General features: G+C 35.4%; 1 protein-coding gene across 1 annotated transcript in view; it reads right to left on the reverse strand.

Moving 5' to 3' along the window:
- GRID2 (glutamate ionotropic receptor delta type subunit 2) overlaps positions 1–15,835 on the reverse strand; it is a 1,264,409-nt gene that overhangs the window by 407,688 nt on the left and 840,886 nt on the right. The window lies entirely within an intron of this gene.

A 15,835-nucleotide genomic window follows, 5' to 3' on the forward strand; every position in this document is an offset into this window, starting at 1 on the left:
ATCTTTTACGCTATGTGCCACAGATAGAACAGGGTTCAAATGATTTGGAAAGCAAATAAAGAAACAAGCATATGGGAATTTATTTTTTAATTGGCAACTCCAGTATACCTATTTTAAAAATGTAGAAGTAAAGTAATTCAGAGTTTTGGAATACAATATAGAGGAATCACAGTCAGATATGATAAGAGATACAGGCCAAACTGGACAAATATATGCAATGCTTTCAAAGTGGTATTAACTGCAACTTTCAAGAATAAAGATTTACCCTTATAAGGCAAAACTGAAAAAAAAACCTGAAGAGATTCTAAAATACTATTTAGGCTCATGAAGGCTATCTCTTATCTATCAAGTGCCTTCAAGTTTTTTTCAATGTGCAATCAATACTACTACTAACCTACCATGGGTGCTTTAGTTAAAAATATTAAGAGAGATGAATGGCCAGGTATGATGAGAGAGTGAAATATGTAAAACTGGAATCATGTATGTTTGGAGGCTGTTTGTGTGCAAAGAAATAAAGCTCTGTGAGTATGACTTCGGGGTATGATTTCTACCCTTCCCTGAGCCAGCACTCCACTTCTTTGACCCTCTTTACAGAAACATTCTGAAATAGGTCACTTTCCTGGACCATTCCAATCAGACTTTACCTCGGTAGCAGGCTGAATCATAGCCACCCAAAGGTATCAGTTGAACCCTATGAAAACTAGCTCACTAGGAAAAAGGGTCTTTGCAGATGTGATTAAAATAAGGACCCTGAGGTGAAGAGATTATACTGGATTATCTGGGGAGGGAGGAATCTAAATCCAATCACACTTCCAATCAGAGTGAGAAGGGAGATTTGATACACACAGAAAAGAAGGCAATGTAAAGATGGAGGCAGAGATGAGACTGGTGTCACTACAAGCAAACGAATGCTGGCAGCCACCAGAAGGGGCGATTTAGAGATCCAGAGGAACATGGTCTGCTGACACCTTTATTTCAACCTAACAGGACCAGTGTTGAACTTCTGGCCCCCAGGACTACAAAAGAATACATTTCTGTTATTTTTAATCACCCAGTTTGTGTTGATTTATTACAGCAACCATAGGAAACAGTTCCATTCCAAAAAAGAATCTGCTGTAGTCAAATTCACAAATGACCTCCCAGAAGGTAAATTCAATGGTCAATGCATTCAAGTTCCCCACATCAAGTGACACAGTTGATCACTTGTTTCTTTTTATTCTATAGTTGGTGCAACGGACAGTTTGATGTGTTACTTTGGCTAGGATATAGTCCCAAGGATCCAAACACTAATCTAGGTGTTTTCTTGAAGATATGATTAAAGTCAAAAATAAACAGACATTAAATGAGGAAGATTATCCAGATCATCTGGGTGGGCCTGATTTAATTAGTTGAAAGGCCTTAAGATGAAAACTGAGGCTTTTCTTCTCTCTTTTTTTTTTTTTGAGATTCTGGAAATTTTATATATATATATATTATATATATATATATAATATATATATATATTTTGAGTTTTTAAAACATTTTTTACTAAAGTGTAGTTGATTTACACTGTCAGTTTCAGGTGTACAGCAAAGCGATAGAATCCAGGCTTTTCTAAACAAGAAAAGTAAGGAGGAAGAAAATGATGAGGACGAGGTGGAGGATGAGGACAAACGGGGCAGGCCACGGGGAAGAGGACAGGGAGAAAGAGGAGAAATAATTCCAGCTGTGGACAGCATCTTCAGCTCCTGCCTGCCCTTCCTGACAGCCTGCCCTGCAAATTTCAGACTTGCCAAGCCAGCCCCCACCACCATGTAAGTCAATTCCTTGCAATAAATATCATAATATATATCTCCTCCTGGTTCTGTTTCTTGGTTTCAACTCTGATTGATACAGTTGGCTTCAAACATACCACACTCTCGGTTTCACTATTTCACCAGCTGCTTCTTCTAGTCTCCTTTGCTCTTTCCTGCTCATATTTCTTACTGCTTAATGTTGGAAATTCCAGGTGTCAGTACTTGGACCTCTTTTCTCTATTTCACTCACTCAGTAAATGATTTTAAATATGATCTATGTGCTGATTCCATGCATTTATTTTTAATCTACAGCCTGGACCTCTTCCAGAAACTCTAGTCTTAAACGCCCAGTTACTTTCATCTCTTCCTCAGGTTTCTAACAGGCATTTTAACATAACTTGTCTAGGTCTGAATTTCTCACCTTCTCCACAAAACTTACTCCGCCTGTAATCTTCCCATCTCAGTAAACAGCATCAGTCTTTCCTGTTGCTTAGGCCAGAGCCTTGAAATCATACTTAACTTCTCCATTAAGAAAGAAAAGCGTAAGAAAGAAATTTGAAATTTATCCCAAACAGGGCCACTTTCTCCTGCCTTGCTCCAAAATACCCTAATCTGTTGCTTTTATTACTGCATTAAGCTCCTAAATGGTCTTTCTTCCTCTGCCCTTGTTATCATGTACACACACACACACACACACTATTCACAACAGACTAGCAAGCAATATAAACATTCTAAAATATGAATCACAACACATCACTTCCATTCCACAACCTCTGGTAGCTTTACGATTCAGAGTAAAAGCCAAAGTTCTTTCAATGGCTTATCAGGCTTAATACAAACTCTGACCTCAACTCCTGCTACTATTTTTCTCCTTCCCTTGGATCCAACCACACCAGTCTTTTCCTTTTCCTTGAACAAAGAGAGAAAGCTTCTGTCCCAGTTTTTTATATTTGTTCACCCTTTCACTCTATTTGCTTTTGCCCTGTGTCCGTACAGCTTGTTCCACTGTCTGCATCAGTCATCTGCTCAAATACCACTTCATTAGCAATACCATTCATGTTCATTTTAATCAAAATCTCTATCTCCATCCCTTTACCTATGTTCTATCCATTGTGTCTACTTTATTTCCCTCTACAGCATTGATCATTATTTGATGTACAATATCTTTTACATGTTTATTTAGTTTCTGTCTCCTACCACTAGATTGTAAGTTTCTTAATGTTAAGCATCTTTGTTTTGTTCACAGCCATATTGTAGGGGGTCTAATACAGTGCCTGGCACATAGTAGGTATTCAATAAATACTTCATGAGTAAATGAATGAATGAATGTACTTCTGCTTATGACTGAGTGGATACTTAACCAATGTGAACAAATATAAGAACATTGAATAGGACAGCCACAAAATCTTGATCAGGCTCAGCCATTTTCTTTCTTACTTTTGCAATGTTGACTTATTGGATTGATTGCCCCCCAAATTACTTCAGTGAAGATTATTTTGCATGCTAAATTTTTCAATAAAGTATCTGTCAAGATGTAATTATTACCTCTTCCACCTGTTTTTAATCTGCCTGAAGTTAAAGGTTCAGAATGGAAGGGTATTTTAAAAAAGAAAGGAGATAGGGCTTAGAATAATAATATAACACATGGTTTTAGTTAGAGATTCAAGACAAAAGAATCTGGAGATATTCTAGGTGTGTCAGAATTAACTTAATTGGGAGGTAATTTAAATTCCACTGACATGATTGGACAAAGAAATTGTGGTACATGTATACAATGGAATACTACTCAGTCATAAAAGGATAAAATAATGCCATTTGTAGCAACATAGATGTACATGGAGATTATCATACTAAGTGAAGTAAGCCAGAAAGAGAAAGAAAAATACCATATGATATCACTCATATGTGAAATCTTAAAAAAAGACACAAATGAACTTATTTACAAAATAGAAACTGACTCACAGATAGAAAACAAACTTACATTTACCGGGGGGGGGGGGGGAGAAGAGGGAGGGATAAATTGGAAGTTTTGGATTTGCAGATACTAACTACCATATATAAAATAAAAAAACAAGTTTCTACTGTATAGCACAGGAAACTATATTCAATATCTTGTAGTAACTGATGAAGAAAAAGAACACGAAAAAGAATATATACATATTGTTGTGTGTATAACAATCACTATGCTGTGTACTAGAGACTAACACAGCATTGTAAATTGACTATACTTCAATAAAAAAGAATTAACGTTACTGAACATCTCTTATTCTATAAAGTTTACTTTTACTTATGTGTGTAGAATGTGCCTCAATTAGACTTGGCAGTGCATAGCTGTATGAGAGGAGGATGTAGGGTCCATAACCAGAAGCACCCTCCCATGCTTCATTGTTGAGAAATGCCAGTACAGCAGTGACTGAGCGACTCCAATGTTAACTGAGTGAGTATTTTACCTCACACAATTTTTGGACTTGGAGGCCCAATAAAGTAGCTGTATTAGAAGAACATGGCACGCACCTGGGGAGGATAGATGGTGAAGAGCACTCTAAGGGTTTTCACTGATTGTACTGAGGAGTACAGAAGCACTGATTTACTTTACACGGATGAACAGTTTGACATCTTGTTGCTTAAAAATCGCTTGTGTTTAAAGTACTCTCCACAACTAAAAGGACCATGCAGATGCCACATTGCTGAATAGCATATGGACATCTCCAGAGCTGTTAAAAATGATCACACCAACCGTCTGTTTTTACTGGGGTTCACTGTATTTATATGGTTCTAACAGAGAAGATTACGCTTTTCAATGTAGCCCAGGGGACCTATATCTAGAAAGAAAGGAAGCAGGGAAGGCACTTGTGAACTTGCAGGAGAAACTTTATGTTTCAGTAATGGCCTCTTTCTGAAAAATGTGGCAGTTTTGAATCTCAGAGAGGACAAAAATATTTTAACATAAAGACCATGATTTTAAAAATTTGTAACTTAAGTCTTTAGAGATCTGACAAAGTTTCATTTGGTGGTAAGGCTGGAGTGATTGTGGCATTTTCTGCTTGAACATCAAAATTCACTTAGTTGCTGGCACAAATGTATCTGAGTTCAAAAACTGTCCCCAACTTCGTTGTGACTTCAGAGGTCTACATGGGAAAAGAAGGGCCCCAGAGAATAGCTGCTCTTTTCAGCAGCAATAGAAGTAGTAGTTCACCTTCTGTGACTCATTACTTCTTAGGTCTGTTCATAGCCTGTATCATCTTTCATTAATTTATTTTAATTTTTTCCCTCAGCTTTTGAGTTGTCCACTCAAAAGCTGAGTGTCAAGCACCACACTAAGCACACACGACATCCTCAGTCAGTGCCTGGTGAGTGAAAACATGCTTCCAGAGCATGAACAGACTGCAAGATGCAGGGTTAAGCACTGTGGGGAAGACCAGACTCCTGCTGCTTATAGTTTTGTCCCAAAGATATAGGGAGAAGGACCATAGCTGTTCCTCTAGAAATATACACAATAGGGAAAAAAAAAATACATATGTTGTAAAACATGTCTCATTCTTATTCTCCACCAAGCATGTAAAGTTACTAGTTGCTAATTACTAAAGTAAAGAAATTTACAAGCATCTTTTGAAAGCCCCTGTCACTATGATGTCAGATGGTGCTCCGTCCTATTTATAACAAAGAAAATTTACAGCCCATCTTAATAAAGGAGAGAATGGACAAAATCCACACATCTGTCACATTAATAAAAGAAGCATGCTCTTTGAAAAGAGTCAGAGGAGCAAATAACAGACATCAATATTTTATGTGGTTTTCAGTCTTAACATCTCTAAATCATCTGAAAATTCAAATTGTTTTTATTAGTGTTGAAAACCTATCAGAAGTTTATCTTAGTTACCACAGAATTACATGCCTACTGCTTGTTACCTTTTGCATCTGATTTTTGGAAATTAGAATTACTATCTAATTCAGGGTTTATAGTATGCCAGACAATATGGGGACAATTTAATCTTCAGAAACCCAATACAAAGTACTAGTTTTCTTCATTTTACAGATTACAGTGTCATATTAAATAACTTGCCCAAACGAACTCGTTCATCACACGGCAGACCCAAAACTGTGACTGTGATCCTTTCTCCTTGACCGCTATACTCTTTCTTAACCACTGGCCTGAGCTTTTTGACAGGAGATAAAATGGGAAATGAGAAAGATGAAATGATCCAGCACCTTAGAGCTTTTAGCTGTATATGTACAAAGAAATTAAAAAGTGACTTGTATACTCTTGAATTCTTCTATGGTCAGATATAAAGGAGGTATTGTGAGAGCAGGCAGATAGCTAGATATGAGCAGAGAAAAGGGGCACACAGACCAAATGGCAGGAATTGGGCAGAAAGCAGGGGCACAAGCCAACCATCATGTAAGCAGCAGGGGTCCCTGGGCAGAGAAAGAAAAGCAGGAAACTTTGGGCTGATAAGGGGCCACACCTTTTGGCCTGGAGACCAACAAAGAAAGGTGAAAAAGGCCAGAATTCCCAGTGTCTGAATGTAACATTTTGCTCATTTTACCCTCATTTCAATAAAATTAGCCTTACAGATCAGAAGTACCCATCATGCACTGACAACCGTGACACTTCTGATCCAGACTAAATAAGGACAAAAATCTCTCCTCCCTTTGCGAAGGTGGAGTTGGGATGATAATCAGGAAATACGACCACAAGCCCTTCCCTCCTCAATGAATATTCCACCCATTCATTTTTACACCCAATGTAACTAACTTGCCAAAGAAGAAACATAGGGCAGCCACTCACCTGAGCCTGCCCGCTCTCCCCTTGAGAGTATACTATCCATCCTCTAATAAATCCTCACTTTATTTTTCTTAACCACTACGTCTTGTCTCTGAATTCTTTCTGGGACAAGATAAGAACCTGGAACACCGGTTGCATCCACCGGCAACAGCATCTTAGTCTGTGTTCAGAGTACACAGAATTGTAAAAGCATAAACAGAGTACAATTTGAAAACATTACCATGAACAGAAATGACTTTAAGGTAGGAAAACATCAGTTTTACTGACTACTCGCCTTGGCTGAATTTCTCTAAAATGATCACACAGTCCACCCTCATCAACACTACCGCATAATGCACACTTGGGCCTGTGCTTACTTTGAAGACACTACCAAAGATCACACCCATCATGATCCCAGAGATCCCAAATGTGATAGATTCCTGATGGCCTGTAAGGCTGGAGCTGCTGCTTGTTCCAGTTCAACATCACTGATCTCTCCAGGGCACAAGAGTGCATCAGACAAGCCCGGAATCACGGAGAGGCAGAACAGAAATGATTACCAACGCAGGGCCAAGTTTTAACTTGCAGTGTCCTAAATATGGCTGCTTGGTATTTGAAAACAGAGCTAGAAATGAGAATTACTAAGAATCACTTGCATCAGAACTTTGGTTTCTTTGAGTCACATCCATTGAGTCACATCCTCATGACCTTCCACACCCTGCCCTCCGGGCCACTGTAGCCTGTAGAATGACAATGGGAAGCCAGGCTTTTGCTAATGAAGAGGCAACAGACTGCTGTGGTTAAGTGCTTTGACTTTAGAAAGACATTGCCTAGCTCAAATCCCACGGCTGCTGCTTGCTGTGCCCTGGGCGAAGTCCTTTATCTCTCAGTGCCTCCCTGTACCCAGGCAATAGCTCCATACTCTGTCATAAGGAGTAAGTAAGAAGACACATTTAAAGTGCTTAAAACAGTACCAGATATACAGTAAGTATGCCTTATATGAGTGTTAGTAATATTATATTATTGTTAATATTACCTCTCTCAGATGGAAGTGTTTTTCAAACTATTTTATCCCTTTCATAGCTAATAAAATTAGTTTAATTGTTCTTGAGTTGCATAAAAACTGACATATAATCATATAAAATAGAATAAATAAATAAATAACTTAAGAATTCAATGCAAATAGTAGAGATAAATACTTTATGGAACAAATATATATATATGTGTTCTCAGCTACATCAGTGTTTTTTTTTAACTGAAGAGTATTTCTTAGTGTAAATGATGGCCAAAAACATTTGAAAACCACTGGCTTAGTATTATTATACAGAAAATAAGGCAGCTTTATATCTGTGCAAAAGGGAATTTAAAATTTTGTTGGAGTTCTAATGTCAAACATTTAATTCATTCATAAATTCATTCACTCATACAATGTTTTCTATTGTAGGTACTCCACTATGATCTGGAGGAAAAAAATGACAAGAATTTTTGGCACAGTCCTTGCCCCAGTGGACCTTATAGCTTAACAGGAAAACACTCTTTATCAAATAAGTATACACTAACCACAAATTATGATATACATTATTTCAACTTCTTACAAATATATAACCTGAGATAATCTGCAGAAATAAGCTAAGGGTAAAGAGTAAAGGAATAGAAAATAATCTCACCAAAAATTAGAAGTAAGAAACAACACTTAAAGATACATATAAAGCCGGGCACACCCTATACTGCTCCATAATTAACTGAACGAGTTGGGGAAGGTGCAAATGTGGTTTAGGATATTTGTTTCTAACTAAATTTCTATTTTATTGTCTTTACCAGCTAATATTCATCAAATTGCCAGTAGTGCACGTAGAGTAAGTAGCTTGTTCAGCATACTTAGTAAATCTTTGGTAAAATCAATTAATATATTTTAAAGTTAATATATACATTTAATGTAATTCAAATAAAAATCAAAGTAGTGTCTTATCAGGAGTTGGCTATTTTTGCTGGATGAATAAAAGGTAATACTATACATTTTTAGTGGAAATGTGAAGTGTTATAGCCTTTAGGCATGTGATTAACAACATCTACTAAAATGAAAATTATGCATATCTCTGACTGATCAATTTCATGTTGGGGAATCTATTCCAATTTATTCCAATACTAAAGGTAAATGATATTTACTGCAGCAATTTTGAAGTAATCAAGGCTATAAATAAAGTCATTGCCCACTGATAAAGGAATGAGTGTACAGACTGTGATAAATTCTCTCCATGACTTTATTATACAGTTATTTCAAAAACTGAATTAGAGATGCCTGGCGACTTAGAGTCATAGAGACTTCCATGAGATAATTCTGAGTGAGAAAAGCAAGATACTGAAAAAGTGTGTCTTGTAAGATCCCCTTCTTGGTAAAATAAATAATGACCAAAATGCTTTATATACATATGTTTAGATATGAATGGCAATGTGTTTGCATATACATGAAAGTATATGTGGATATGTGGTATAGTATGTTATATATGTTATATACACATATTATATAGATTATGAGTATACAAAAATATGGAATTAATAACACTAGGCTGTTAATATATTAGGTGGAAGGCAAGAATGAGAGGCAGGATGTTGATGGGATGGAAGAAGGAAAAAGGACAAAGAAAACCTCAACAATAAAAACAAGTATTATTTGATCTCATTTGCGTAAATTTGTATGTTTGTGTGAGAGAGAGGGAGAGAATAAATAACACACAAATGTATACATAGACGACTGTTAATAAAATGTTAAAGAAATATAAGAACAAAGTCAACAATACAAAAATAAAATAAATAAATAAATCAGTTGATGTTGACACCTGTCAGGAAAGATTAAATATGAACATATACGTGAAGACGAAGATTTTCCATGTCCTCTAGATACCATAGTTACTATTTTTCTAATTATGCCACAGAAATATGTGTTACTGAGCTGGATTTGTAATGTCCTTTTGCCTTGAGGATCCTTCAACCTCATCCCATCTCTACAGAGATAAATGCCCCACCTTATCACACACACACTTGTAAACACAAAGTCACAAGTAATCACACATCACGGAATTGCTTCTTTGAAACCACACGTTAGTATCAGTCTGTAAGCGACCTTGAGAAACTTTAACAGGAAATTTATTGTTAGCATACTACAAAGCTACTGCCATTTTTATGAACTATTGGGCAGTTTTGTTAGATTTTAAACCTTTAAGTGAGTCAACGGCTTACATAGTGTGTTCTTTATGATGACAAAAAGAAATGCTTTTCTCTCAGCGCCCAGAATAACTGTGTCCCTGAGCACTTTAACATACTCTGGAAACCACATAACTGATCTGGACTTATCTTGGACCCTAGAAAGAGTGGTGATAAACTTCACGCCAAGCTTCATATATTTTCCTCGTCTTACCGGTGCTTTATTCCAATTTTCTCACTTATCTTTAGTTGTTTTAAGCCATCTTAAATGTTTTAGGATCAATGTAGGTTACTCATACATGTACACAAATAACAATAAGGGCCCTGAATCAAGAAGCAGACAGTCTAAAACTGACTTTTGTGGGGGAGTGTATACAGAAGAAAATAGGGCTTAGCCACATAGACTAAGGATGACGACTGTTCCTTAACAAGGAGGACTTGTAAATTGATATCATGACCCCTATTATATTAGATGTGCATTTTTATCTAAAAGAAACTAAACGTATGTATAGGTTCTCCTTATAGAAACAAATCTAATTCTTGTATTTTTAAATTCTCAAAATAAGGAATCTCTACAATAGGTGTGTACCAATATGTGCTGGAGGAAGCCAAAGTGCCTATTACAGGGTGGGGATTATTAGGTAACTAGTATCCCTGAAAGAATTCTTTCCATGGAAACCTAACAATGTCTGATTCTGCCACATGTTCCAATGCATTCCAATAAGCTGCTTTATAGAACAAGGGCTGTAGTAGGTAGCCAGTTTTTTTTCCTTTTCTTTTGAAATTGCATTGAAACCAGTCACTTAGAAAAAGTACAGGGGGAATAGTTAGTCCTATTTTCTTTGCTTCAGCTAACATTTTTCTTCCATGAGTTTATTTGATTGTGTCAGCACGATAATAGAAGCCCAAAAGGTTCATTATGTTCTCATTCAAACAAGATGACAGTCATCTAGCGATGGAGCTTCTTTCTTTTGCACAAAATTTACCACAGTTTTGCACGAAACACTGAAGGATCATAAATGATCATTTATAACTGACATAAATATACAATGAATTTATCATTTAAAAAATAGATGTAGTCCATTTTCTACAAGGTTTTTTGTTATATTACAGCCTTTTTGGCAAAAGAACCTATGTTGTTTCACACTTAATAAAACAAATATTGTATCTGTCTTGAAAGAAAATTATAGAAAATAACTTAGATCACTGAGAAAGATTCAGTTAAGGGACAGAAAAATCAATCTAATATTTCAAGAAAGCAAAACTACTTCTTATTCTAACAAGCCTGCTATTCACACAATATGGGAAAAAACATAAAAATTAAGCATAGAAAACACTACTACCTGGGGAGATTCAAAAAAACAAATAGATTTGGGAACCTCACATGAAGAAACATCTTTAAACCCACATAAGAATAAGTCAAAACTTTTATTATAAACACAAAATTTTACTATGACACAAATGCCAATATGTGGTTAACAGTTCAATGCAAACAAAATATATGAAAGGACAGTCTCATTTTTAATGTATAGAATTAAAAGGATGTAGATAAGGAATTTCATAACTATACGCTAACAAATTCTCCTTGGGCAGATGGAGCGCCTGAGGCAGTTAGACTCCATTTCTTCTGCAAGATGGTGGCCATCTAAGGGCAATGCTGGCGATGCACAAGGGGCAGGACACCACCTGTCTGTCACCCACAGCATCAAGAATCCCCCAGGCAGTACATACATTTAGCACAAGTTCTGAAGTCTTGAACCCTAAGTAGCTGACACTCGGTGTGAACAGAAGTACTCTATTTGGAGGTGCTCAAGTACACAGGAGATCCCTGAGTCTAATAACAATTTTGACTACCTTTTTATTATTTTTAAATTTTCTGAAGTTTATAATCAATCCAAATGCTACATCGCCTTAACAATATCGTACTGGAAACAATGCTAAGATTAAGCCATTGACTACATCCATGATGCCTGTATCCCTGTCTCCAATGTGAGGCATTCAATGAAGAAAAGCGTAACATCATTTGAGGACATTGCCAATAAAATATGATGGAAAGAGATACCAAATCTATATAAAAATATATTTCTTGACACAAAACATACATCTTAAAAATGAATTCAGAGAAATTTTATTATGTGCAGACAGTTTATCAGGGTTAAATAACCTTGGTTATGTCATGTAGGTTCAGTTATTAGGGAGGGCAAAGTTGAGAAAGGAGGGGAGAATAGTGTCCTCTAGTTTATCCATTCATAGTGTCAATTGTTTACTCAGAACACTTTGAAATTTTATGCCTGTAATTCTGACAGATTTCTATTGATGACATTAGTGTAACGAAGAAATTTCATCTGGGTTTTGCTTCCAAATCGGTGCTACAATAACAGACTAATCATCATGGACTATAGCGAATATATTCATTTCATTATGGGAATTTTGCCTCTTTTAATTCAAAAAAAGAAACTGACACATCCATTTGGCAAATATGCTGCTATGACATGTTTATATATTAGTAAAATATTTTAAATGCCTTTTGAAGCAAAATAAAAGGAAGCAAATGTCTTTCAGTTAAGTTAAACTCTTTTAATCTCTTCTTAATTCAGTGTAACTTTTCTGAACTCCTAGCTACATGACATGTTCCAAAGGCATATTCTCTCCTTTTAGAGGCCATGAAGCAACTGGAAGTTACTGAGTCATGTTTGAAATTGGCTTTTGAGGTTCCCCCTGCCTTGTCTTAGGACAGCACTGTGAAGACTTCCTCCCTTGGACTTCCTGCCTGCTTGAAAGGAGGCATCTGGGCTCTTCTGTCACTGTCACCTTGGTGCCCTGCAGTTCATCTCCAAGTACATAGGTAATTCACGTAAAGCCTGATACTGCCTCCTTCCTATACTTCTGTTCCAGAGTCTTTCCTCTCAGAAACAGAACAGTAACAATGCAGGAAAAATAACTCGTATTTTCCAACATCTTCGTAAGCCTTATTCAACATCATGGTGATTTTTTTCCCTCTAAGGTGATTGATTACTTGAGTATCTAAACTACAATACCAGTTCACTTCTTTTTATTCTTCTCTCACTTAGATTATATATAATGGAGAGAAAAGAATTAATTTTTACCAAGTATCTAGTGCTGGGTATTTTATTTTATTTTTTTCTTATTCTAGTTTCACAATAATCCTACCATTATTTTGCTCATCCTAAGAGTAAGGAAATGTCTGCTAGAGTTGAGTCTTAGGGAACCACTGATTTTTCTATTACATAAACTTTTACTGTATAGAACTTAGTTCCTTTTTAATTTCAGAGGAATGATGAGCTTTATGAAAAAGAATTATAACCTGGAAAATAATTTGTTTCAGAAGTCAAAGCATAGTCTTGTGGGAGGGGCTAATCTAATCACTGTATACAACACTGGTTGGATTAAGATAAATTCCACAACCAATGCACAAAGTCCTTTGTAAATTAAAACACACAGAAACAGAACACAAGAAAAATAGGAAAGCTTCTCCTGGTTGAAGGGATCAGAAGAGTTACAAGGAAGAGATGGTCTTTGGGATGAGTCTTGAATGAGGGAGATTTTTGTTAGGTGTCTGTGTTGGAGGATGAGGCTGGGGAAGGGTTCTGAGGAAACTTCCAGGTGCAGTTAACAGCACAAGCATAGACAAGGAGGTGAGGAAGGGTGCATGAACTAAGGGAGAAGCACAGAGTCACAAAACTGAAATGCAGATTTAGGCTATAAAATGGAGGATGAATTTGAAAACAGAACCGAATTTGGACATGGGACAAAATTAAGTTGCCTGGTACTTCTGAGAGACAGGCCCTAGTATAGATTTCATCAGCGTAATCTAATCTTTCCTATTAATCCATTCTTCTGATAGATTATACTTGGTGCTGCAACTCATTCATTATTGTCAAGCCAACACTACCATAACCTTGACTGATAAGAGACAGCTTCAACTTGTATGGTGCTCAGAGTCTGTTTTTATAGTATACTCAAGCCTTCTGCTTATATAATAGTTCTGTTTTGTTTGTTTTTCACATCAGTCACAATTTATTGCAGTGTTTTATGTAAATTCAAGGTCATATTCACAATATGCAGGGGAAAAAAAGGTTTTTCTTCTGACATTTATTGCTATTTGAAATTTAGATACATTTAGGCATAAATTACAGTTTTACTCCAAAGAACCTACACAGTTCATTGATATCCAAAGACTATTAAAGTCTTAACGTAACATAATTGAGGCAGACTAAAAATCATTTTTCCTGGATTTAGAAAAAATGTTTAGTCTTTGTAGATCCAATCCAGTATGCAGAGTTTTATCTCAGAACAACACAAATTGCTTTGATTACCAATTATGCAATCTTCTTCCTACAGCAGTATATAGAGTTATACTCTCAATGTCAATTCTTGACTTTTACAGCACTCCAAATGCTTGTTTAAAAAGGATGAATTTAATTCATATTTTAGCATTTAGAGTATGATGATTTTACTAAATTTAAGCACGTTTTTAAAACCTTTACTTCTGACCAAAACTGACATATTTGGTCATAGACATATCAGGAGCTTATACTTAATTTCCTTCCCTTACATAAAAATCTTTTATAAAAATAGTAAATATAGAAAGAATATATATAATCATTCATGTTTCGAGCAGAACTGCAATTTTGCAATGTTAACTGTTTAGTATTGCTTCTAATATATCCAGTAAAAGAGGCGACTTTGTGTTAAGACTTGAGACTTACACATATAGTTCCTGGTATTTCTTCTTTTATAATGTACATGTTTTATTTTTCCTCTTTACAGGGTAGAGGTTTACACATGTAAAACTGTCTTTTTTATATAAAAATGTAAAATAATAAGCAACATCTAGACATGTTTGTTCAAAGGAAAAGTATCAGGACAGATAGGATTTCTCAGTCATGAAGAATTCTAATATTCTGTAGGAGAGCAGATCTTTAAAGGCATTTAAAGTGCTCGTGCAATGACATAAAAATACCATGATTCAACCATGTAAATTTACTTGGGCAATATTTATGTTACAGTTTGCTTCCTAGGGAAGTAGGTGTTACATAATCGATACACAATTTTTATAGAGTAATTTTAATTATACAGTTCTGCCTGTGATCACTGGTATAGTATATGTCAGATGACATATTAAGAAACTGAAAAAGTTTCTGTGGTTTAAAAAAATCTCAAACGTCGCTGACTTACTGTTTTTGCTGTTCTGCAGTTAAGTTAGAAGACATAATGTGCATGATATCTATTTATTTAATCACCCACCCACTCCCCTCCTCCTCATTCACCCAATATTTATTGAACATCTGCTATGTGGGCCAGGTGTTATAATGTTTGATTTACCTTTAGTTTTAAGGCACAAGACCTTCTTCAAAACACAAAAATGTACTAAAGGGTAACAAACTATGTTCTTTATATACTACTTATACTCATACACACACTTCATAAAAGATATAATTACATTATGCCTTCAGTATAATGTATATAACCACACAACTATGTGTATAAAATTTATTGTAATCTGCAAAAAACCTCTCTCTTTCATATATATATAAATATATATTTATATATAAATAAACATATACATTCATATATATAAATATAAATAAATTTTATATATATATATATATATATATATATATATATATATATATATACTCTAAGATCTTGCCCCATTTAAAAAAATGTGGTGGGGTGATTGAAAAATGTAGCCCTTCATTGCATTCACTTCTTTTAAACTGTGATGAAAAACTTGAGTGGTTGACCCTATGTCTCCTAATATTTTCAATTCACATTTAAAGAAACAGGAAGTTAAATGGGCAAAAAATACTGTTGTACTTTCATTTCCTCCCTCTGATAAAAATGAATCAAGCTATTGCTACATGAGTACATTAGGGCAACAAATTGAAGACCTCAACATTAATAAAAAGAGATAAGAAACTGTCAGTAAGAAAGTATGAAAAGGTAGAAAATTTGTCATCTTTTTAAGAAAAGGGAAATCACACTAGAGATGAAAAAAATGACTGTTAGTACAAAAGTAATGAACAGCAAAACCCAACTATAGAATGTTTAATGCTGGGAACTACACAGT

The sequence above is a fragment of the Vicugna pacos genome, chromosome 2, assembly GCF_048564905.1.
Source record: "Vicugna pacos chromosome 2, VicPac4, whole genome shotgun sequence".
NCBI lineage: Eukaryota > Metazoa > Chordata > Mammalia > Artiodactyla > Camelidae > Vicugna > Vicugna pacos.